At 40.7% G+C, this 25,509-nt stretch overlaps 1 pseudogene; it reads right to left on the bottom strand.

Annotated features, from left to right (window-relative positions):
- Positions 1-18,106: 18,106 nt before the first annotated feature.
- Positions 18,107-25,509, bottom strand: part of LOC124994213 (broad substrate specificity ATP-binding cassette transporter ABCG2-like) — a 53,997-nt pseudogene continuing 46,594 nt past the window's right edge.

Genomic DNA, 25,509 nt, shown 5'->3' with positions numbered 1-25,509 from the left:
GTTTCACCTCCCCAAACTTGACCATTAAGTTCTTGAGGGAGAAATCATGACTCCACTTCTTTGTTTTATACTGAAGACTGAACACACGGAGCTACATCCCCAGCCCTATTTTGAGACAGAGTCTAAGTTCGGCGGCTGAACTTGTACTTGCAATCTTCATTCCTCAGCTTTCCAAGTCTCAGACATGTGCCACCATGTTCACCTTAGAAGTAACTCCATTTCTGACATCCCCCAGGTGCCCTTCCATAAGGCCTCTGCCAGAGGATACAGGAGTCCTGTCTCCTGGGTTGTGGACTACACCACCTGGGCAGCCATGCTCTGGGGCCTTGTTGAGAGCAGTGCTCTATGTGGCTTTGCAGTTGGGCAAAGTGAGGTCTCACGTGGCTCCGAGCCCTACCTGACTTCTGGGGATAGAATACCAGCATTTCAGTCCTTGGGGTGATTCAAGGCAGTCACATAAAGCTGTCCCCATCTGGTTTGATGCACAGTAGATGACAGTTGATAATACATGAGGAGGATTTCCTAAATTTTTTCATTAGCTTTTATTTGTTAGGGAGTTTCTCTTTTAATAATTTCTTTGGAGAACTATCACTATTCATTGTACTTTTTTTTAATCATCATGTAAGATTGAACAACATGAGGCAGCAGCGTTGTTCTGTCGATGCTGTATTCCCAGCTCTGAGAACAGTCACATGGATAGACACTCAACACACACTTTTTTGAATGAGAAGATAGAAGTTGCTGGGTTTGACAAAGAAAAGAGAAGAGAAGAAAGGCAAAGCAAGGCGATTCAACTCTCCTCTCATTTATTTCTTTTCTGTGGCAAAAATAATTTACACAAAATTTACCATTTTAACCATTTGAAGTGCACAAGTTGGTAGCATGAAATACACTCACCAAGTTATGCAACCATCACGTGATGCATCCATTAAACACTAACTTCCCATTTTTCCCCTCACCCGACCCCTGGAAACCCTACTCTGACATTCTGTATATTCAGCTCCTTATCATTTTGAACAATATCAACTTTGCAAAGATTGAGGAAGCTAATCAAGTTTCTGGGCCATTGTATTCACTACTTTTGTGTTCTTTTTCTTCTTCTTTTCCTGTTCTTTTGTACTGGGGATTGAACTCAGAACTTTCTTGCTAGATAGTGCTCTACCACTGAGCTACACCCCCAGCGCTTTTGATTTTATTCTGAGACAGAGTCTTGCTAAGTTGCCCATTGCCTCAAACTCAGGATCCTCCTGCCTCTTTCTCCCAAGTACTGGGATCACAGGTGTGCACCACCAGCCCCAACTATGTTCTTCATTCTTTTGGTATGTACACCTTTGTTTGTACTGGGGTGATTTTAACTTTGTCTTCATAAGGAACTATTTTTTTCTATTCATCATTTCAAATAAAGACATAGGAAGTAGAAAAAAAATGATTTTAGAAAATTTATTTTACTTTTCATTGATTCAGTCTTAAGCCTTTAATGAAGCATCTTTTTCAGTCTTTCATTTATATATACAGATGTGTCTATTCAGTGGAAAAAAAAAACACTTTCTGAACAAGTGTAAATTTATAGTTACCTAAAATAGTGCTTTGCCTCAAAAGTAGAATGAGCTCTTGTGCTTCCCTCACACTCAGTCAGCACTTTCACAGTCACTTGGAAGCATGACTTTTCATTTCTTTCTTTCCTCTTTCCTTTTTTTTAAAAAATAGGAACTAACAAAGCAAGTCAGATCCAGAGTGTCAAAAGCAGTATTTGAGGGAATTATTGCATGTCAAGTATTTGGTTTTAACTTATTCATATTTCATATATGTGGGAAGACTACAAGGAATATGTATATATTAAGTTTAACAAAGAATGGAAATGTCTTTAAAGATTATAGTCAAGATCAGAACCAGCTCCAAGTCCCGGAGCCAGCGCGGCGTGCTCCGGCCCGCAAGCGGCTTCAGGAACCAGGAAAGGACAGCCAGGGACTTCCCCAAGCAGCCCGGCCCCCTGCGGCGGGAGGCGCCTTTCAAGACTAGCTTCTTGGAGCAGACCGCCCAGTGAGAGCCTTTCTACACAGAGCCAGCCAGAAGTCCACGAACCAACGGAGAGCTTCGACCCGCAAGCAGCCTCTGGGATCAGGGCAGGGCAGTCAGAGACTTCTCCAGGCAGCCCTGCCCCCTCGGGCAGCAGGCTTTTTCCACGGGTGATCCAAGATGGCGGACTAGAGGGTGACTGCATCTCTAGTCGCTCCAGAACCCAGGATTCAAGAAGGGGAGGCATTGAGAGATGATGGATAGGGGCGGCTTATCAGAGCAGAGCAGGGCAGCTAGAGTCTTCTCTAGGTAGCCTTGCACACTCCGGAGGTGGGCTCGTCCCACATGGCCAGCTGCGTGGTGCAGGCCCCTCAGTGAGAGCCTTTCCACACAGAGCCAGCTCCAAGCCCTGGAACCAGTAGGGGGCTAGGGGCAGCTTTCTTCAGAAGCACTGCATTATCAAGTTCCTCCAAGACTTCAGGCTACTGAAGGCTGGGAGGTGTTACACTGGAAATCAACAGGGACACTATAAGCCAATAGAGGAAATCTGCAATATCTCAGGGTCCCACTGACATCTGACCAATATGAGAAAAGAAGGGAAGAAAATGTCCCAAACAAACCTAGATACTACATAAATAAAACCCAATGACAGCACAGCAGAAGAAATGTCAGAAAGGGAGTTCAGAATGTACATAATTAAAACAATCAGGGAAGCAAATGAGGAGATGAAAGAGCAAAAGTAGGCATTGAAGGAGGAGATGAAAGAGCAAATGCAGGCATTAAATGATTGCACCAATCAACAGTTAAAGGAGCAAATACGGGAAGCAAAAGATCATTTCAATAAAGAGTTAGAGATACTGAAAAAAAAAAAACAAAAACAAAAACCAGAAATCCTTGAAATGAAGGAAACAATGAACCAAGTTAAAAACTCCATAGAAAGCATAACCAATAGGATAGAACACCTGGAAGACAGAACCTCAGACATTGAAGAAAAAATATTTAATCTTGAAAACAAAGTTGGCCAAACAGAGAAGATGGTAAGAAATCATGAACAGAATTTACAAGAATTATGGGATATCATGAAAAGGCCAAATTTAAGAATTACTGGGATTGAGGAAGGCTTAGAGAAACAAACCAAAGGAATGAACAATCTATTCAATGAAATAATATCAGAAAATTTCCCAAATCTGAAGAACGAAATGGAAAACCAAGTACAAGAGGCTTATGGGACTCCAAATATACAAAATTACAATAGGCCCACACCAAGACACATTATAATGAAAATACCTAACATACAAAATAAAGACAGAATTTTAAAGGCCGCGAGAGAAAAGAATCAAATTACATTCAGGGGGAAATCAATAAGAATATCAGCAGATTTTTTGATGCAGACCCTAAAAGCTAGAAGGGCCTGGAACAACATTTACCAAGCCCTGTACGGATGCCAACCAAGAATCATATACCCAGCAAAACTTACTTTCAGATTTCACGATCAAATAAAATCCTTCCATGATAAACAAAAGCTAAAGGAATTTACAAAAAGAAAGCCGGCATTACAGAACATTCTCAGCAAAATATTCCATGAGGAAGAGATGAAAAACAACGATGCAAATCAGAAACGGGAGGAACTACCCTAAAGAAATAGCCAAATAAAGGAGAAACCAAATCATGTCAAAAAACAAAAATGAGTCAAATGACTGGGAATACAAATCACATCACAGTAATAACCCTGAATGTTAATGGCCTGAACTCATCAATCAAAAGACATAGACTGGCAGATTGGATTAAAAAGAAAAATCCAACAATATGCTGCCTGCAAAAGACCCATCTCATAGAAAGAGATACCCATAAACTAAAGGTGAAAGGATGGGAAAAAACATACCATGCACACGGACACAGCAAAAAAAGCTGGACTATCCATCCTCATTTCAGATAATGTGGACTTTAAGCCAAAACTAGTCAGAAGGGATAAAGAAGGACATTACATACTGCTTAAGGGAAGCATAAATCAGCAAGACATAACAATCATAAATATCTATGCCCTGAACATTGGCTCATCCATGTACGTCAAACAAATCCTTCTCAATTCCAGAAATCAAATAGACCACAACACAAAAATACCAGGCGATTTTAACACACCTCTCTCACCACTGGATAGATCTTCCAAACAAAAATTGAATAAAGAAACCATAGATCTCAATAACACAATCAACAATTTAGACTTAACCAACATATATAGAACATACCATCCAACAAAGAATGAATACACTTTCTTCTCAGCAGCACATGGATCCTTCTCTAAAATAGACCATATTTTATGCCACAAAGCTACTGTTAGCAAATACAAGGAGATAGAGATACTACCTTGTACTCTATCAGATCATAATGGATTGAAATTAGAAATAAATGACAGAATAAAGAACAGAAACTTCTCCAATACCTGGAGATTAAATAATACACTATTATATGATGAATGGATAACAGAAGACATCAGGAGGGAAATAAAAAAATTCTTAGAAGTAAACAAGAACAAAGACATCATATCAAAATCTCTGGGACACTATGAAAGCAGTACTTAGAGGAAGATTTATATCATGGGGCGCATTCAAAAAAAGAAGTAGAAATCAACAAATAAACGACTTAACACTACAACTCAAAGCCCTAGAAAAAGAAAAGCAGACCAACACCAAATGTAGTAGAAGATAGGAAATAGTTAAAATCAGAGCCCAAATCAACGAAATTGAAACAAAAGAAACAATTGGAAAAATTAACAAAATAAATAGTTGGTTCTTTGAAAAAATAAACAAAATTGATAAACGCTTAGCCACACTAACAAAGAGAAAGAGGGAGAAAACTCAAATTACTAAAATCTGGAATGAACAAGGAAATATCACAACAGACACAAGTGAAATACAAAACATAATTAGCTATTTTGAAAATCTATACTCCAACAAAACAGAAAAACTCAAAGACATCAACAGGTTTCTAGAGACATATGAATTACCTAAACTGAACGAGGAGGACATACATAACTTAAATAAATCAATTTCAAGCAATGAAATAGAAGAGGTCATCAAAAGCCTACCAACAAAGAAAAGTCTGGGACCAGATGGGTTCTCAGCCGAGTTCTACAAAACCTTTAAAGAAGAGCTCATTCCAATACTCCTCAAAGTATTCCATGAAATAGAAGAGGAGGGAACCCTCCCAAACTCATTCTATGAAGCCAATATCACCCTGATACCTAAACCAGACAGAGACACATCGAGGAAAGAAAATTTCAGACCAATATCCTTAATGAACATCGACGCAAAAAATTCTCAACAAAATTTTAGCAAATCACATACAAAAATATATTAAAAAGATAGTGCACCATGATCAAGTGGGTTTTATCCCAGGGATGCAAGGTTGGTTCAACATCCGGAAATCAATAAATGTCATTCACCATATCAACAGACATAAAGTTAAGAATCACATGATTATTTCAATAGATGCAGAAAAAGCATTCAATAAAATACAGCATCCCTTCATGCTTAAAACACTAGAAAAAATTGGGGTAGTGGGAACATTCCTTAACATTATAAAGGCCATATACACTAAGCCCATGGCCAATATCATTCTAAATGGTGAAAAACTGAAAGCATTCTCCCTAAAAACTGGAACAAGGCAGGGATGCCCTCCATCACCACTTCTATTCAACATCATCCTTGAGACTCGAGCCAGAGCAATTAGACAAACCAAAGAAATTAAAGGGATACGAATTGGAAAAGAAGAACTCAAACTATCCCTGTTCACTGATGACATGATTATATATTTAGAGGATCCTGGAAATTCCACCAGAAAACTCTTAGAACTCATAAGTGAATTCAGTAAAGTAGCAGGTTACAAGATCAATGCTCATAAATCCAATGCATTTTTATACGTAAGTGATGAATCTTCACAAAGTTAGGAAAACTACCCCATTCACAATAGCATTGAAAAAAATACAATACTTGGGAATCAATCTCACAAAAGAGGTGAAAGACCTCTACAACGAGAACTACAGAACACTAGAGAAAGAAATTAAAGAAAACCTTAGAAGATGGAAAGATCTCCCATGTTCTTGGATAGGAAGAATTAATATTGTCAAAATGGCCATACTACCAAAAGTGCTATACAGATTCAATGCAATTCCAATTAAAATTCCAATGATGTACCTTGCAGAAATAGAGCAAGGAATTATGAAATTCATCTGGAAGAATAAAAAACCCAGAATAGCTAAAGCAATCCTCAGTAGAAAGAGCGAAGCAGGGGGTATCGCAATACCAGATCTTTAATTCTACTACAAAGCAATAGTAACAAAAACGGCATGGTATTGGTACCAAAATAGACAGGTAGATCAATGGTACAGAATAGAGGACACAGACACAAACCCAAATAAATACAATTTTCTCATACTAGACAAAGGGGCCAAAAATATGCAATGGAGAAAAGATAGCCTCTTCAACAAATGGTGCTGGGAAAACTGGAAAACCATATGCAACAGAATGAAATTAAACCCCTATCTCTTACCCTACACAAAACTCAACTCAAAATGGATCAAGAACCTCGAAATCAGACCAGAGACCCTGCATCTTATAGAAGAAAAAGTAGGGCCAAACCTTCAACTTGTTGGCTTAGGATCAGACTTCCTTAACAGGACTCCCATAGCACAAGAAATAAAAGCAAGAATCAACAAGTGGGATAGATTCAAACTAAAAAGCTTTCTCTCAGCAAAGGAAACTCTCAGTAATGTGAAGAGAGAGCCTACAGAGTGGGAGAATATCTTTGCCACTCATACTTCAGGTAGAGCGCTAATTTCCAGAATCTATAAAGAACTCAAAAAACTCTACACCAAGAATGCAAATAATCCAATCAACAAATGGGCTGAGGAAATGAACAGACACTTCACAGAAGAAGATGTACAAGCAATCAACAGATATATGAAAAAATGTTCAACATCTCTAGTAATAAGAGAAATGCAAATCAAAACTACCCTAAGTTTCTATCTCACCCCAATTAGAATGGCAATTATCAAGAACACAAGCAACAATAGGTGTTGGCGAGGATGTGGGGAGAAAGGTACACTCATACATTGCTGGTGGGGTTGCAAATTAGTGCAGCCACTGTGGAAAGCAGTATGGAGATTCCTCAGAAAGCTTGGAATGGAACCGCCATTTGACCCAGCTATCCCACTCCTTGGCCTATACCTAAAGGACTTACAATCAGCATACTACAGAGATACAGCCACATCAATGTTCATTGCTGCTCAATTCACCATAGCCAGATTGTGGAACCATCCTAGATGCCCTTCAGTTGATGAATGGATAAAGAAACTGTGGCATATATATATACAATGGAATATTACTCCACAATGAAGAATGATAAAATTATGGCATTTGCAGGCAAATGGATGAAATTGGAGAACATCATGCTAAGTGAGATAAGCCAATCTCAAAAAACTAAAGGACAAATGATCTCGCTGATAAGCAGATGAGGACATATAATGGGGGGTGGGAGGGGTTAGTGTTAGAGTTAGGGTTAGGTTTAGGGTTAGGGATAAGGAGGGTGGTAAGAATGGAGGAAGGAAGGACTGTGTAGAGGGAAAAGAGGGGTGGGGGGGAAGGGAAAAAAATAATGAATCAAACATCATTGCCCTATGTAAATTTATGATTACACAAATGGTATGCCTTGACTCCATGTACAAATAGAGAAACAACATGTATCTCATTTGTATACAATAATAATTTTAAAAAAAGATTATAGTCAAAACCAGAATTTTTAGTCTCATTTGGTTCAAACTAATAATGTTAACATTTTACCCTATGTTAATCAAGATATTTTGTAAAGGTGTTTTGTTCTTTGTCTTAACATTTTTACGTTCTCTTGTCCACTGAGAATGTTACATTATGTTAGCTCAACTTAGGCAGTAGGCATATTTCATCTAAACACTATCATTTCAGAATTTTCTTACATGAAGAATCACCTTAAGAAGTTAACAAAAATCATTTCTATTTTCAAGAAATTGTTTAAAGATCCTTTGTAAAAGAATAATCACATTTTTACTAACTTGGGTCACATCTCCAAAGTCAGCCCAGGTAATCCTGCTTAGCACATGATATTCACTAGCTGACTATCAGATATCCCGGAACAGGACTGACAGGGACAACAGTTCTCATTCAAGGCCATTCAGACCTGGCCGTGTGCAAACATCATGGATATTTTTTCTTTTTTCTTTTCTTTTTTTTTTTTTTTTTTTTTTGGGGGGGGGGGTGCTGGGGATTGAACCCAGGGCCTTGTGCTTACAAGGCAAGCACTCTACCGACTGAGCTATCTCCCCAGCCCCTCATGGATAGTTTCTAAACATAAGCCTCTTAAGCTTCCTCTTCATATTATACATTAAAAAAAAAAAAAAAAAAAAAAAAAAAAAAAAAAAACAGGGGAAGCTTAAGCCTTTGTCACCCTCTCACACTGGTGGTACTTTGGATTCTGGGTCACCTGAATGTAGCCTAAGAAAACAGACACCAGAGAGTTCTGAACAAGCAGATCCTTCAGCTAACCTCAGGCCACCTAGTCATCAATCTGCCAAATGAAGGACATAACTGTGGCTCTTTGAAATGCTCAAATGAGGACTTGTTTGAACTTGGTGCTTTTTTATTAGAAGACAGAATCTTCTAAATCAGTCATTTTATCAGATCCATCAGTAGAACATGAAAAGAAACTCACTTTTGTCTTTATGTGAAAATAATGTTTATAGTGATTCACAAAAAGGAATTGGAATTGGTCTCCTTGCACCCTCAGATAGATAGATAGATAGATAGATAGATAGATAGATAGATAGATAGATGGTAGATAGATGGTAGATAAATAGATGAATGATTCATAATAGATGAATAAGGGATAGACAAGAAAGCTACTTTCAATTTAAACTTGTATTTAAAGGAAGTGACAAGGGGAATGTAGGGTTGACCTCCTTTCTGAACCGTTTGCCTGATGTTAATTTATTTCCTGTTTAAAAAGAATCCACACTGGTGTGAATTGGCTCAGCTGAGCCAGGAAGCACCCCCATATCACCTCAGTGACCCCCCCCCACACACACACAGAAAAACCTCTCCAAAGAGAGATCCACCCACAGTTAGGTGACCTTGTCAGGCAAAATGGGGAAGAGGAAGCTGAGCCTCCTCTCTCCACACTCTTAAGAGCCTTTCTTAGCCACTGTCTACTTTCAAAACCTCCTCAGAGGACTCTTTTATGCATTTCAACTAAAACATATGCAGGCGTCCATTAGCCATCTGGAAGCCAAAGTAGAGTGTTAGATGCCTGGAATGGAAGGGGAAAGTACGAGATGTTACTCTGACTGTAATTATCAGCCCTTAGAATGGAGAGTTTAGCTAGGAATTTATATGTATCCTATGTTCTGTTCTCCTTTCTGCTAGAGAATCTTAAACAAGAAGAATGACTTTATGACATAGGCCAGTAAATGGATAGATCTGGAGACTCTCATGCTAAGTGAAATAAGCCAAACCCAAAAAACTGGGGGTCAAATGTTCTCTCTGATATGTGGATGATAACTTACAACAAGTATGTGTTGGTAGGGAGGTAGTGGGCATAGAAATTTAGTGGAGTAGACAAAGGGGAGTAAAGGGAAGGGAGGGGGGATAGGAATGGAAAAGACAGTGAAATGAATCTGACATAACTTTCCTGTGCATCTATATGAATACACCACAGTGTATCTCACCATAGTGTATAACCACAAGAATGGGATCTTACTTAGAATAAGATATATTCCATGACTGTATAAATATGTCAAAATAGATTCTACTGTTATATGTAACTGAAAAGAACAAAATTTAAATTTAGAAATTTTAAAAAAGAGTCTTAAACAATTATTTTTTCTCAATTGGTAGAGATTTAGTAGCTCACTAAAGGAAAAATGTCTTCATTGGTTCACTCATCAATCATTTAATATTTACTGAGTCAACAGATTTGCATGCACATGTGCACGTGTGTATCCCAGTGCTTAATATGTAGAGTACACTAACCCCAGCCCTGCCTCTGGTTTATTAGTGAAAAATCCTCATTCGTATTTCCCTGGTTTGTGCTGTTTTGTTTTTTAAACATACTTAACATATACATGGAAGTTACTATAAGATAATATAAAAGATAAATAATTAATCCATGACTCAAGTTTCTTGGTATTCTCAATATCTATTGCATATTCCTATATGTTCTGGCGTAGAAAGTTATGGAATATGTAGAGATTTGTATTTCTGTTAACTAAACTTGAATATGTATATGAGGAAAAGTGTCTCAGTTCTTTTTGATTTATTGAAAGACCTGATTCTTTTCATATAGCTCTTCTACAAGAGTTTTATTGAAAACTAAGAATAGGTTCATTATCTATTCTTTCAACACACACTTGTTGAGTGGCCAAGCTCCACTACGACCTGGATTTATATTAGTTACTATGATAAATGAAGCATAAATAATTTTATTCAGGTTGGTTTGTTGATCTTTAAATTATTAACATTCATAGTAAACTAGAATTAGGTTCTGCCTTCCACTTAAATAATTACAAAGTAATTAAAATTAAATAACCTCCAGGTATGGTGACACACAACTGTAGTCCCAGTTACTTGGGATGCTAAGGCAAGAGGATCCCCTTGAACCTCAGTGTTCAAAGTTAGTTGGCAAGACCCTGTCTCAGATGATGATAGAGGATAGACAGATACATAGACACACAGATTAAATGTAAACAAGGTTATACAATCAGAAAAAAATTAATTTAAAGATTCAGCATTAATTTTTAACTACAAATGGCTAAACAACAACAACAAAATTACAGTAATTTAGGTACAGATGAGTGTTACTCACAAAAGCCACTTTCCTCTGAGAGAATACTGGTTTCTAAACACTGCTCCACAGAAGACTGCCAATGGTTGACAGACTTCAATAGCCATAGTGGAGTGTAAACACAAAGACAATGAGTAACATTTTTACAATTCTGTATTTAGTCAAAATTCTTATAATATATCCTTCCCACTTCAAAGCTTGTAAATTTGTTATCTGTTATGAAAAGATGGTGATAAATATATTTTCATTTTCTTTTTTTTCTTTGCTTTGTTACATTTTTATTGTTCTTTCTTGTTCAGACAAAAAGCTATCAACTCATTGTTGGTAGTTAAAATCTATTTTGAAAAAATTGCCAATCCATAAATTGGGAAGTGTGCAAATCCTGGTCTGGTACACATGCATTTCCTACTTACCCAAGACCTTGGGAAAATTTGTGTGACCTCTCGATGTGCCTGGTCTTCACTTGATTACCCCATATTCTTCAGGAAGACCTGGACTTGGACCACAGCCCTTTAGTACATCCCTCAAGCAGTCCAGGTGTCCCAAGAAGTCTGGATGACTTTGAGGAGAAAGAGGAGGAAGAGACTGGACATACCTCCAGAAGAAGGAAAAACAGTGGGGTTTTAAGACTTCAGATACAATACTGACTGGCAGAAAGTTGTGCCAATCAACACTCCCACCAGCTCTGTGCGAAAATTTGTCTCCAAGGCCTAAGAACACTTATGAGAATGCAGTTCAAGGATAGAGCACTTGCTCAGCATGCAGGAGGCCCTGTGTTCCAACCCAAGACAGCAAAAGAAAAGGAAAAGGGGAGGGAGATTCTGGTTATCATACTGTTTAAGAAAAAAAATTCAGCATTTCTTTTTTTTTTTGCGGTGCTGGGGATTGAACCCAGGGCCTTGTGCTTGCAAGACAAGCACTCTACCAACTGAGCTATCTCCCCAGCCCCCAAATTCAGCATTTCTATTTGAAAAGCCAACTCAACTGAAAATACAATGGCAAGGTGGCTTCAGACCTCCTGACAGTTGTTTCTGGCAGCCTGGTGAGATCCATGGACCACACAGAGCACTCCATTGGCAGCATCTTGTCCAAAATCAATACTGTGACCTGAAGCTGAAGAACATGGAGTGAACCAAAGTGAAGAGACCAGAGATGCTGGGGAGGCTGGTGAAGGGGGTGGAAGAGATAAGTGGCTGTGGGCTAGAAAACACCTGACTAGGGAACGAGGTGCTTTTTGATATAGATGTACTCTGTGACTGTGTCGTAGTTGAAGTGTTAAAGATAAGGGGAAAAATACACTTGCAGACTTTCATAATGTTGTTCCCATTCACTCTCGTTCTCGTTTTTTTCTCTCTGAAAGACTCTGATTCTATAAAATATCAAGGTGGTCATATTCTGTAAACCTTAACTTGAGAGATTTATCTTCCTCTGTAACTGTAGATCAAACAAAAATCTGGAGGTCTCGTCACAAACCCAAGTTCAGAAGCTCATCCCACAGGAAAACCAATTTCCAAGAGGTGAGTATTGGGGAGAAAGGCTTTTCAGTGGCCAAAGAATGGAGAAGACAGAGCTGTTTAAGTCAGCTTTTTCATCACTGTGACCAAAAGATCTAACCAGAACAATTTTAAAGGAGGAAAAGTTTATTTGGCTCTCACAGTTTCAGAGGTCTCAGTCCATAGACAGCCAGCTCCATTTCTCGGGGCTCAAGGTGAGGCAGAACATCATGGTGGAAGAGTGTGGAGGAGGAAGGCAGCTGAGAACATGACAACAGAGAATCAGAGAGAGTTCCATCCAAAGAACAAAACACAAGCACCAAGGCACATGTCCATGGACCCATCTCCTCTAGCCATACCCTACCTGCCTACAGTGCCACCAGTTATCCATTCAAGTGGATTAAGGCACTGAATATTTTAAAACTCTTATAACCCAATCATTTCACCTCTGAATGTTTTTGTGTTGTCTCACACATAGGCTTTTGGTGGACACTTCAGATCTAAACCATAACAGGAGCTTTGCTCACACACACACCAGTTTCTCAACTGCATCAGAGGTGAGGAGTTACAGATATAGGTCAGAAAAAGAGAGGAGAAAGAATGGGCTACAAAGGGGAGGAAGATTCATGTCTTTTCTGGGAGGGGGCAGAGGTTTCTCCAGGTGCTTGGGTTGTCACCTCTTCCACTCCTTTCATGGTCTGGTGTTAACAGTCATGGCAGCTGGTAGGTGTCTTCAGTCTTAAGAGAGGTGGGACTAGACAAGCTAGGGCAAGTTAACCTTATATTACAGTTTTGGACAAAACATTTATCAAAATGTTTAACAGATCTATGTACAGATCTGAGCAGAATCTGACTCAAAGGTTAAGGCAACAAAGGAGAGAGACACACTCTGAGGGCAGATACCAGGCATTTTCAACCCATTCTAGTTACCCATTGGACATGTGTAGACCAAGTGAAGAGCCAGTGTTTTCAGCAAAAGTGACCTTCGAATTCCTGAAGAGTTATCAAAACCCACACATCAGAGTTGTTATCTATAGTAAAGCTAGGGAAACTGATACTGTATTGCCCAGGTATGCAATCTCCAAAATTAGAGATTTTTAAGTCAATTAAGAAGAGTAAAATCAAGAATCAATAAATGGGATGGATTCAAACTAAAAAGTTTCTTCTCAGCAAAGGAACATTAATAACATGAAGAGAAAGCCTACAGAGTAGGAGAAAATCTTTACCATACACACCATAGATAGAGCAATAATCTCCAGAATATATAAGAACTCAAAAAATTTAACTCCAAAAAAAAAAAAAAATCAATAATGGGCTAAGGAACTCAAGAGACACTTCACAGAAGAAGAAATACAACTGATCAACAAACATGAAAAAGTGTTCATCATCTCTTACAATTAGAGAAATTCAAGTAAAAACTGCTCTAAGATTTCATCTCACTCCAGTCAGAATGGCAATTATCAAAAATAAAAGCAATAATAAGTGTTGGAAGAATGTGGGGAAAAAGGTACATTCATACATTGCTGGTGGGACTGCAGATTGGTGCAACCACTTTGGAAAGCAGTTTGGAGATTCAGAAAACTTGGAATGGAACCACCATTCGACCCAGCTATCCCACTCCTCAGTTTATACCCAAAAGACTTAAAATCAGCATACCACAGTGACACAGTCACATCAATGTTTATAGCAGCTCAATTCACTATAGTTAAACTATGGAACAAAACAAGATGCCCTTCAACAGATGATTAGATAAAGAAAATGTGGTACATATACATAATAGAATATTACTCAGCCTTAAAGATGAATGAAATTATGGCATTTGCAGGTAAATGGATGGAGCTGGAGCATATCATGCTAAGTGAAATAAGCCACACCCAAAAAATCAAAAGTCAAATGTTTTCTCTGATAGGCAGATACTAATCCACAATGGGGGCAGGGGCAGAGAATGAAGAAACTTTGACTTGTGCAGAGGGGTATGAGAGGAGGGGGTGGGGGGATGGAAAGAATGGGGGAATAAGATGGACATTATTACCCTGTATATATGTATGATTACACAACAGGGGTGACTCTGCACCATATTCAGCCAGAGGAAGTTATGCTCCATTTGTGTGCAGTGTGTCAAAATGCATTCTACTGTCATGCATAACTAATTAGAACAAATTTAAAAGAGCAAATGAAATTGGGGGACTCTATTTAGATTTTTCCTCAGTAACAGTGTGATTCTCTTAATACTTTGAATATTGATGGCCCTGCCTTCACTGAACGGTACAATAAATTGAAAAATTACTCCAGTGACTAAGAATTGCTAGTATTTGCTGTAACTCTCCAGTCTTACCTATTAACAGATTGCTTGACCCCCTGATATCCTAAGGCAGTTTCTATATATAAGCATTCACCAGCAACACCCTGGTTTCTTTTCATTAGGATGAAAGACTAGGTCATGACAGTGAAATCCACAGGGAACAGATGGAGTGGCTGGTGCGGGAAGAGCTGGAGCGCTGGGAATCTGATGACGCAGCTTCCCAGATAAGTCACGGTCTAGGCACACCTGTGGGACTCAATGGCCAGCCTCGCCCCAGAGGCTCCCGCCCTTCCTCCTCCCAGTCCACAGAGGGCACTGAAGGTGGTGGTGGAAATGGGAGCGCCAATATCCATGTATAATGGTGTCTTGGTGTGTAGGTCCCTGACAGGCTAGGAGGTGGCTGTCTCAGTGGCCATAACAGTACACTATTTATATGCCCTGATTACCATATGTTGCTGGTCTATGTGACTGATTGTTAATTCGCACTTAATTTTACATAAACTTTACCTGTAAATCAGTGAAGATTTTTTCCTTTTCTCATATGACAAATCTAGATGTGAATATTAAATTCAGAAAAAAAAAAAAAAACTTCAAAAGTATACTAATACCCAGTTTCTACCCTGCCTGCATCTTCTCAGTTGACAATGAAGTAGCCTTTTAAAACTTCGAGAGAACTGTCAGAGGGTTCTGAGTTTCACTTTCGACCATAAAATCCATATTGCTACTTTTGTTCGATGTGTGAAGGGAAAGGAGGGCATTCTTCTCCACTCAGAAATAATTCATGAACTTAATACATAGCTTTAAGAAAGAAGTCTTCTATTTCAACTACCTTCCTCAGGTGAACTTTCCTAAGAATTTAACTTGAAAAGAGCCCATAGAATGGATAGTAGCCGTTCTGTTACAAAGTTTATGATTGGTTAAGATAAATGATATACACTATGTTTTGATATTGTTTTCTCAAATGTAATGTCTGGCAGACTAACTGTATCGCTTATCTTTTTAAATATATTTTAGCTCTTATTTGAAATCAGTTGAGAAAATCCCCAAGATCAATTTTAAGATAACATGGTGTCACTAACCATAACATAGAAGAATTGGAAGGGGCCTCAAGTTGTAAACAGTTTAGTCTTTGTAGGTGACAATGGTCTTTATCCCAACTATTTTGCTACCAGTGGTCAAAAACAGCCACAGACAATACAAAAACATTTCTCCAAAGTTAGTGCATCCTTTAGGACCTATACCCCACAGACATCAGGGACAATCATTCTGTTATTGCACATTATCATTTTGCCACCAAGTTGCTGGCTGGTCTGGTTTCCTGGGAAGTCAGGACCATAGAGACAGCCCCAGCTGCTGGAGGACACATTGACAGCATCCATTCCTGTCACCTTGACAATTCTGCTCTAATGACATTGAGCAAGCAATGGAATGAGCAAAAGACATCTCACAAATGAGTGATGCTGCTTTTCAAACACACACATATTCTACAGATGTTAATAAAATTCAAATCCAAGGGCTGGGGATGTAGCTCAGTGGTAGAGTACTCGCCTAGCAAGTGCAAGGTCCTGGGTTCAACCCCCAGCACCACAATAAATGAATGAATAAACAAACATTCAAATCCAAGGTTCATGGAGGAAGACTTCAAAGACAGAGAAAGAGGTGTACGTACTTCCTCTTGAACATCTCTCTCCTCACTGCCACTTTTTCTCACCTTTCTTCTTCCCTCCCCCAACATACCAAGGAGCCTTCCACAGCAGCAGTCTTCCTTGATAGCCTGAGAAGAGCAGCTAAAATACAAACAGCAAATGGCATTCACTTATACCTGGAGTTTCCTTTGTTATAAACAAAATTAAGTGGTCCCCTCCATTATAGATTAATTTTGATATTCAAGGAAATAAAATTGAAAATATATATTCTTAAGTAAACATGTATATGTTAACATTTTCTTTCCCCTTTATAGAAAAATAAACTTACACTTAAAAAACTGTCCCTTAATTTAAAAATGGACAATGATAAATTTTTTATTTCTTACCAAAATAAAAATTACATAAAATGCAATTATAATGCAACAGAGGATAAATATTATATATTTGAAATATATTAGTTTAAAAATGTTATTAGTCATTTTGAATGTTTTATTGGTTATGGTAAATATATTTTCTACATAAAGTAGATACATATTTCTCTCTGTGTAATGAGGAAGTGTGTGTACTGGAACTGTGGTAAAGCACAAGTCTATTATGAAGGTGGAATTGTACCAAAATCAAAATTGATTCACCTTCATACTATATTAGAACTTGGGTCATAGAAAGAAAATAAAATGTTCCTTAAAGTTCAAAGATAAAAATATCAAGCTATGTTCCCAGGCCAATGTTCCAACAATAGGCAGGGCACCCACTGATGGACTAAATGACATTCCAATATGACTACAGTTATTGGTGGGGGGCGGTGTTATGCTCCGGTGATCTCCCAGCTCCCTTACTTTCCACAAGTATTTGCTTTTAAAAAGGGAAGCTAGATGCAATGTGATCTCCTGAATTGGGTCCCAAGAACAAAAGAATATTAGTCAAAAACTAGTGAAATCTGAATAGAATGTACACTTTGATCAATAGTAATGTACTAATACTAAGTTCTTTAGCTTTGACCTATTTGGTTTGGAATATAAAATGCTAACATTAAGGGCAAAGGAAATGTAAGAACTTTGCACACTATCTTTGCAACTTTTCTGTAAATCTAAAATTATTTTCAAATTAAAAGTTTATTAAAAAGTGGGAAACTTAAGCATGTACCTGTGTAGATTAGAACACAAAATTTAGATATTAATTCCACTACATAAGTATCAATAAGTTCCACCAACATCATTAAGCTTATCAAAGACATTTTTTTCTATCATCATGGTTGACGAGGTTTTCCAAAATATCTTAGATTTTATACTTTTAATATAGTATTACTATATTTGTTATTTATTAGATAATGGCAGATCATGGATTCTTAGATTACTATCAGAGAGTAGGCTGGGATATAACTCAGTGGTGGACTGCTTGCCTCGCTTGCGCTAGGCCCTAATTGATCTCTCACACCACAAAGGCAAAGAAACACTGGATGAGGGAATCAACACCAGGAATATTAGTAACTGGTCAATAGTTTCTAGAATTCAGTTCTTTGCTCTCAGATCAATAATTGATACTGGATTTTTTCCTCAAGGTCACCCTCCGATGAGAAGACCTTATGTATTATATATCAGTTCTTTTATGTCTAATTCAGTTTTTTCGTGATTCCTGTAAATGTTTCTGTTAAAAATAATTGTTGCTAAATGACAGCATGATGGCAAATGAACAGAAGACAACAACAAAAAAATCTTGATTAATGGATACTTAAAGTGTTTCTTTTTAATGTGAGGGTAATTCATAGTAAATTAGACAGGAATTTAAGAATGTTTTTTAAGAAATAACAATTTTAGGTAGGCAATTGTGAGGAAGATAATTATCATACAAGCCAAAAGTCACATGGTCCTTCCACAAGCCCCAAGGCGAGAGATCAATGCCCTGATTTGTCAAGTGTGCTTCGCCAGTACATCTGAAATTCAACAGAAAACAATAAAATGTCATTCCTACAATCTGTCAAATTTTACTCAGCATATTCTCTGTTCCTTATTGAGGTGTAGAGGTAACCAAATTGTTAATAATAAACCCTTCGTGAATAATTGCTAACAGTGACTGAATGCTTCAATTTTGGTAGATACTATACCAAGTAACTTGTACCTAACAACTTGGTTAATACCTCATACAATCCCAAGGGGTACAGCTATGATACACATTTAAAATAGGAAGGGAAGGAGGTTTACCAAACTTGACCAAATTTAGAGTCATGCTATGGACCAAGTTTCTAGCCTCCTCAGATTTACTTGTTAACAAATCTATGATGCTGCTATCTTTGAAGGAAACATTTGCCAAGCAACCTTTCACTTACTCCAGATGGGGAACACTTAGCTTCACCTGATGACACCTACAGTCCCTGCTAAGGTGATCACCAACAAGACAGCCAGCCAAAAGAACGCAGGCAAGAATTCCAAATCTAAGAACAAAGGGAGTGAAGGCTTCCAGTCGAGCCATATTTGGTCAATTGTCACACCAAGACTCTAATAAGGAGTGTGGAAACCCAGCTACAGGAAGTGACCAGGAGACCCAGGAATCAGACTCAAACCTTAGGTAGCAATTGGAGCAGAGCTGGATGGAGCATTCCTGCCACAGGTTAGAAAAGCGGCTGGTACTAAAAACACCTGCTGCCATTCTTGTGCACCTCTAATGTTGAGAGCAGGGTTGCCTCAAGGACAGACAGGACTGCAGGGCCCCTGTTCTTACCAAGGTTATTAAGAGATAATTGTCCAAGGAATGTGCAGCTGCCTGGAGACCTTATCCGTCAAGGACGAGAGCAGGGCCTAGCCCCGACTCAGCTCCTGAATAGTTCACCTGTTCCCTCCCCCCTTCTTCCTCTAGGACCGTCCAGTTCTGGCTGGACCCAATGAAAATCAAATAGATTGACCGGACCCAACCAGGGGAGGTTTAGCTGTTCGAATGTTAGCCAATTAGAAGAACACTGTAAAACTGCTTGCTTTTCCTTATAAAAACCCTGCTGACGAGGGCTCGGGGCCTCTCCTAGCGTCGTTGATTAAGGACGCAGAGGACCGGGTTCGAACTCGCTAATAAATGACTCTTTGCTGCTTGCATTGATCGTGGTCTCTGGTGGTCCTTGTGGGGTCTCAAGCCTTTGGGCACAACATATGGGGGCTCGTCCGGGATCCCCAAGCCCACCCAGACACCTGATCATAGAGTCATAAGTGACATCTTCCACCGGTGAGTAAGGCATTGCCGTGTGTTTTCTGGTCTGAATTGCCTGCAGGTTCTGGTTCTGGGCTGGCACAGTCCTGGCGGACGCGCTATAGGACCCCAGCAGGGTCTCGGGAGACGTCCCCTCGACCCATCTGGTGACATTTGTCACATCTGAGCAGCTTGTGCTGCATTCTGGTCACATCTGAGCAGCTTGTGCTGCATTCTGAGCAGTTTGTGCTGCATTCTGGGTGAATTTGTCACATCTGAGCAGCCTGTGCTGCATTCTGGTCACATCTGAGCAGCTGTGCTGCATTCTGAGCAGTTTGTGCTGCATTCTGGGTGAATTTGTCACATCTGAGCAGCTTGTGCTGCATTCTGAGCAGTTTGTGCTGCATTCTGGGTGAATTTGTCACATCTGAGCAGCTTGTGCTGCATTCTGGTCACATCTGAGCAGCTTGTGCTGCATTCTGGTCACATCTGAGCAGTTTGTGCTGCATTCTGGGTGAATTTGTCACATCTGAGCAGCTTGTGCTGCATTCTGGTCACATCTGAGCAGTTTGTGCTGCATTCTGGGTGAATTTGTCACATCTGAGCAGAGTTTGCGCTGCTTCTGAGCAGCTTCAGTATTGCATTCGGACGACTGGCCGCATCTGGTTAACTCTTTGTCCCATTTGGGCTTTGTGTGGCACCTGGGAAACTACAAAATACCAGCTAGCCAATTTTTGACTCGGCGCGTTACGTGTTTGTCTGTTTGTGTATTGTATTATATGGTCTTTACTCCTGCCTTCTATTAAGTTCTTCTTTGTGTTAGTCTGTTACAATCCACCATTCCTCACTCTCAAACTTCACACCTCCAATCTGGAGGAAAACGGGTCTATAGATCTCCTGATAGAAAGGAGCAGTACTCATCAATGGTCAAATTCATTCCATCCTTTTCGAATTATACAGGAAACAGGTTTTCAACCGGATAGACGACCAGCGGCAATTCTCTGCTGTGACGATATCTCCAACCCACATCGGCGTCGCCTGGCCCGGTTTCTTTTTTATCTAACCCTTACATCTCTCCTCCTCTCGATAGTTGGATACTTAATTGCTATAGAGATGGGCCAAACCCATAGTACTCCTTTGACCATTATGGTCAGCCATTTTGAGGAGGTTCAAGCCAGAGCACGTAATTTGTCAGTTGAAATCAGTAAAAGAAAACTTATAACTTTTTGCAAGTCGGACTGGCCCACCTTTCAAGTGGGATGGCCCCCAGAGGGAACCTTCCACCTTCCAACTATCCGTAAGGTCAAAAATAAAATCTTCCAATCAGGAAAAATTGGCCACCCAGCTCAAATCCCCTACATTTTAACCTGGGAAGATTTAGTAGAGAATAACCCTCCAATCTGGCTTTCTCCCTTCCTACCGCCACCGCCCTCCCCTACAACTAAGATGCTTGCCTTAAAGAAGTTAGATTTGTCAGAAAAGCCCACAGCTCCCTACCCTATTCTCCTGGAGGAAGATCCAGACCCCCTTCTTGTTAATCCTCCTCCTTATATGCAAGCCCCTATTTCTCCTCAGGACCCAGGACTGGAGGGGGCAGAACAGAGAGAAGCGGCTGCAACAGAAAATGAGGAAGAAAAAACTGGCTCGGGAGGGCTGGCAAGACGAACGCGGAGCCGAGCCCAACGAGCAGCCGGCCCCTCCCAACCAGAAACTCCAGACTCCACAATCGCTCTGCCGCTCCGAGAAACTGGGCCGCCAGATAATGCTGGCAATCCCCGGCTTCAATATTGGCCCTTCTCTACCAGCGATTTATATAATTGGAAAAATCAAAATGCTAAGTTTTCTGACAACCCTAAAGATTTAATTTCCCTTTTAGATAGTGTCATGTTCACTCATCAGCCTACTTGGGATGACTGTCAACAGCTACTCCGGATTCTGTTCACAACCGAGGAACGTGAAAGAATTCAGATGGAGGCCAGAAAGTTGGTTCCTGGAGACGATGGACAACCTACTGTAAACCCTGACTTAATTAATGCTTCTTTCCCCTTGTCCAGGCCCCCGCGAGATGAATGGGACTACAATACGGCTAAAGGTAGGGAGAGACTCCGGGTTTATCGCCAGACTCTAATGGGGGTCTCCGGGCAGCAGCTCGTAAACCCACTAATTTGGCCAAAGTGTATTCAGTCATGCAAGAAAAACAGGAATCACCCTCAGCTTATTTAGAAAGATTAATGGAGGCATTTAGACAGTATACTCCTATGGATCCAGAGTCCCCAGAGAATCAGGCAGCTATAGTAATGAGCTTTGTTAACCAGGCAGCACCGGACATAAGGCGTAAGTTACAAAAGATAGAGGATTTAGAAGGGAAAAGCATTCAAGACTTAATGAGAATAGCTCAGCGGGTATTCAATAACAGAGATGCACCAGAGGAAAAGCAGCTTAGGGCTACTAGGGAAATAACCAAAGCATTAACAGTAGCAGTGCAGGGAGGGAGAGCAGAGAAAGAAGGAAACAGACTCCCAAGTAATCGACCACCACTTGGGAACTCCAGAGCGCATGATCTGGGTCGAAATCAGTGCGCCTACTGTAGGGAGGAAGGCCATTGGGCTAAAGATTGCCCTAGAAAGAGAAACCACAGAACCAGAGATAGTAAATGGACACCTAGGAGTCCATCGGTCCTGGTCACCCAAGATGAAATGCACGATTAGGGGCGACGGGGTTCGGAACCCCTCCCCGAAACTAGGGTAACTCTGAAAGTGGAGGGGACTCCAGTGCAGTTTTTGGTGGATACAGGAGCTCAATATTCAGCTTTGACTGACCCTCGAGGAGAGATATCAACAAGCACCTCATGGGTGCAAGGGGCTACAGGGATTAAAAAGTGCCCTTGGACAACCAAAAGAACTGTAGACTTGGGAACGGGAAAAGTGTCCCACTCGTTCTTAGTCATACCCGACAGCCCCTATCCCTTGTTGGGAAGAGACTTATTAACCAAAATCGGGGCCCAAATTCATTTTCACCCCGAAGGTGCCCAGGTAACTGATGGATCTGGGAAATTGTTACCTATGCTAACTCTTACTTTGGAGGATGAATATCGGTTACACCAGCAGCCGCACTCCCCTGATAAAAACATTGCAGACTGGGTATGGCGGTTCCCAGATGCCTGGGCAGAAACTGGAGGAATCGGGTTAGCTAAACATCGGCCTGCCCTCTATATAGAAATAAAACCAGGAGCTAACCCCGTTAGGGTTAAACAATACCCCATGCCCAGGGAAGCTCGAACAGGAATAACCCCCCATATCCGGCGACTGCTGAGCCAAGGAGTTCTACGCCCTTGCCGATCGGCATGGAACACCCCCCTGCTTCCAATACGGAAGCCCAACTCGAACGAGTACCGCCCAGTTCAGGACCTAAGGGAAGTAAACAAAAGGGTGGCAGACATACACCCTACTGTGCCTAATCCGTATACACTTTTGAGTGCGCTTCCTCCTTACAGACAATGGTACACGGTGCTGGATTTAAAAGATGCCTTTTTCAGCTTGCCTCTAGCTCCAAAGAGCCAAGAGCTATTTGCTTTTGAATGGACAGACATTGACAGGGGTATCAATGGACAACTTACTTGGACGAGACTGCCGCAGGGATTCAAAAATTCTCCCACCCTGTTTGACGAAGCTCTACACGAAGACTTGGGTGAGTTCAGGCAAAAACATCCCAACCTAACCTTGTTACAATATGTAGATGATCTCCTTATAGCTGCAGAAAACCGGGATGAAGGTATCCAAGGAACAGAAAATCTACTCCAGACACTGGGCACCTTGGGATATCGGGCGTCAGCAAAGAAAGCTCAAATCTGCAGACCCGAGGTAACATACTTAGGCTATCTCCTAAGGGAAGGTAAACGATGGTTGACCCCAGCCCGCAAAGAAACTGTTTTAAGAATCCCAAAACCCCAGTCCCCACGCCAAGTAAGGGAATTCCTCGGGTCGGCTGGCTTCTGTCGACTCTGGATTCCAGGGTTTGCGGAACTAGCAAAACCACTGTATGAGGCCACAAAAGACAAACAGCCTTTCAATTGGACAACAGAAGCAGATACAGCATTCCAACAAATCAAGGATGCCCTATTGTCAGCCCCAGCTCTGGGGCTTCCCGATGTCATTAAACCATTCTCCCTCTATATAGATGAAAGTAAAGGGATAGCAAAAGGAGTCTTAACTCAATACCTAGGCCCCTGGAGGAGACCAGTAGCATACCTGTCAAAGAAACTGGATCCAGTGGCTGCGGGCTGGCCCCCATGCCTATGTATGATTGCAGCCACAGCCCTAATGGTAAAAGATGCTGATAAATTAACAATGGGACAAGAATTACATGTGATCACTCCACACGCTATTGAAGGAATCCTGAGACAACCTCCAGATCGGTGGCTCAGTAATGCTCGGCTCACACATTATCAGAGCCTATTGCTTAATCCTCTCAGAATTATTTTTCCGGCACCCTCAGCCCTCAACCCTGCTACATTGCTTCCTGACCCTGACCTGGACTCACCTATACATGACTGCTCGGAAATCCTAGCCCAGGTTCATGGGCTTAGAGAAGACCTGCAAGATCATCCGCTGTTTGATACAGATGCAGTATGGTTCACAGATGGGAGCAGCTTTCTACATCAGGGTCAAAGGTATGCGGGTGCAGCAGTAGTGACTGAGACAGAGGTAATTTGGGCTGAGCCCCTACCAATGGGCACCTCTGCCCAGAAGGCAGAACTGATAGCCATGACTAAGGCACTAACGTTGGGAAAAGACAAAAAATTGACTGTATACACGGACAGTCGTTATGCCTTTGCAACTGCCCATATCCATGGGGCTATCTACAGGGAAAGGGGAATGCTGACTGCAGAAGGGAAATCTATTAAAAACAAGGAGGAAATTGTGTCCCTGATAGACGCCCTCTGGTTACCAAAAAAATTGGCTATCGTACACTGCCCTGGGCATCAAAAACCATCTGATCCAGTATCAAGGGGCAACTGCTTGGCAGACAAGGTGGCACGTAACGTAGCCCTCCAGAGAGACTTGATCACGGTTGCTCAACTCCCAGACTCTGGCCCACGAACCCTCCCAAAAGACCCAACCTACACGGAAGAGGACTTATCATGGATTCACCAACAACCACTAGCCCAATGCTTAGATGGATGGTGGAAACACTCTGAAAATCGGATAATACTTCCAGAACTGATGGGGCAAAAAGTGTTGTGCAGGCTCCACCGGACCACCCACATGGGGACAAGGAAATTACAGGACTTGGTGCTACAAGCAGGAATAAAAATTAAAGGTGTGCAAAATAAGATAGAACAAATTGTCAAAAATTGCAGAGTTTGTAAGTTAACAAATGCTGGATATAGCAAGTGTGAATCAGGAAATAGATTAAGGGGGGATAGGCCAGGAGCATATTGGGAAGTTGATTTCACTGAAGTAAAACCTGGAAGGTATGGGTATAAATATCTATTAGTTTTTGTAGATACTTTTTCAGGATGGGTTGAAGCATTCCCCACCAAGCGGGAAACGGCACAGACAGTGGCTAAAAAGATCTTAGAGGACCTCCTGCCAAGGTATGGATTTCCTGTGATGATAGGGTCTGACAACGGGCCAGCATTTACTTCACAGGTAAGTCAGGGGCTGGCTTCGGTACTTGGGGCAAATTGGAAACTGCATTGTGCTTATCGACCCCAAAGCTCAGGACAGGTAGAAAGAATGAACAGAACTTTAAAAGAGACCTTAACCAAATTAACCCTGGAGACTGGCGGTAACTGGGTGGCTCTCCTTCCCTATGCCCTATATCGGGTGCGTAATTCTCCCTATAAGATGGGACTCACCCCTTATGAAATCATGTTTGGGACCCCACCTCCAATACTCCCTGATCTGGCTGAGCGGCTGTTAAAAGAAGAAAATGTAGATGATTTTGAACTTTTATCTTCCCACCAGGCCCTGCAGAGGGCCCACAGAGAAGTCTGGCCTAAGCTCAAAAG

The sequence above is a fragment of the Sciurus carolinensis genome, chromosome 10, assembly GCF_902686445.1.
Source record: "Sciurus carolinensis chromosome 10, mSciCar1.2, whole genome shotgun sequence".
In the NCBI taxonomy this organism is placed as follows: domain Eukaryota; kingdom Metazoa; phylum Chordata; class Mammalia; order Rodentia; family Sciuridae; genus Sciurus; species Sciurus carolinensis.
This window is presented reverse-complemented; position numbering and strand designations above follow the sequence as displayed.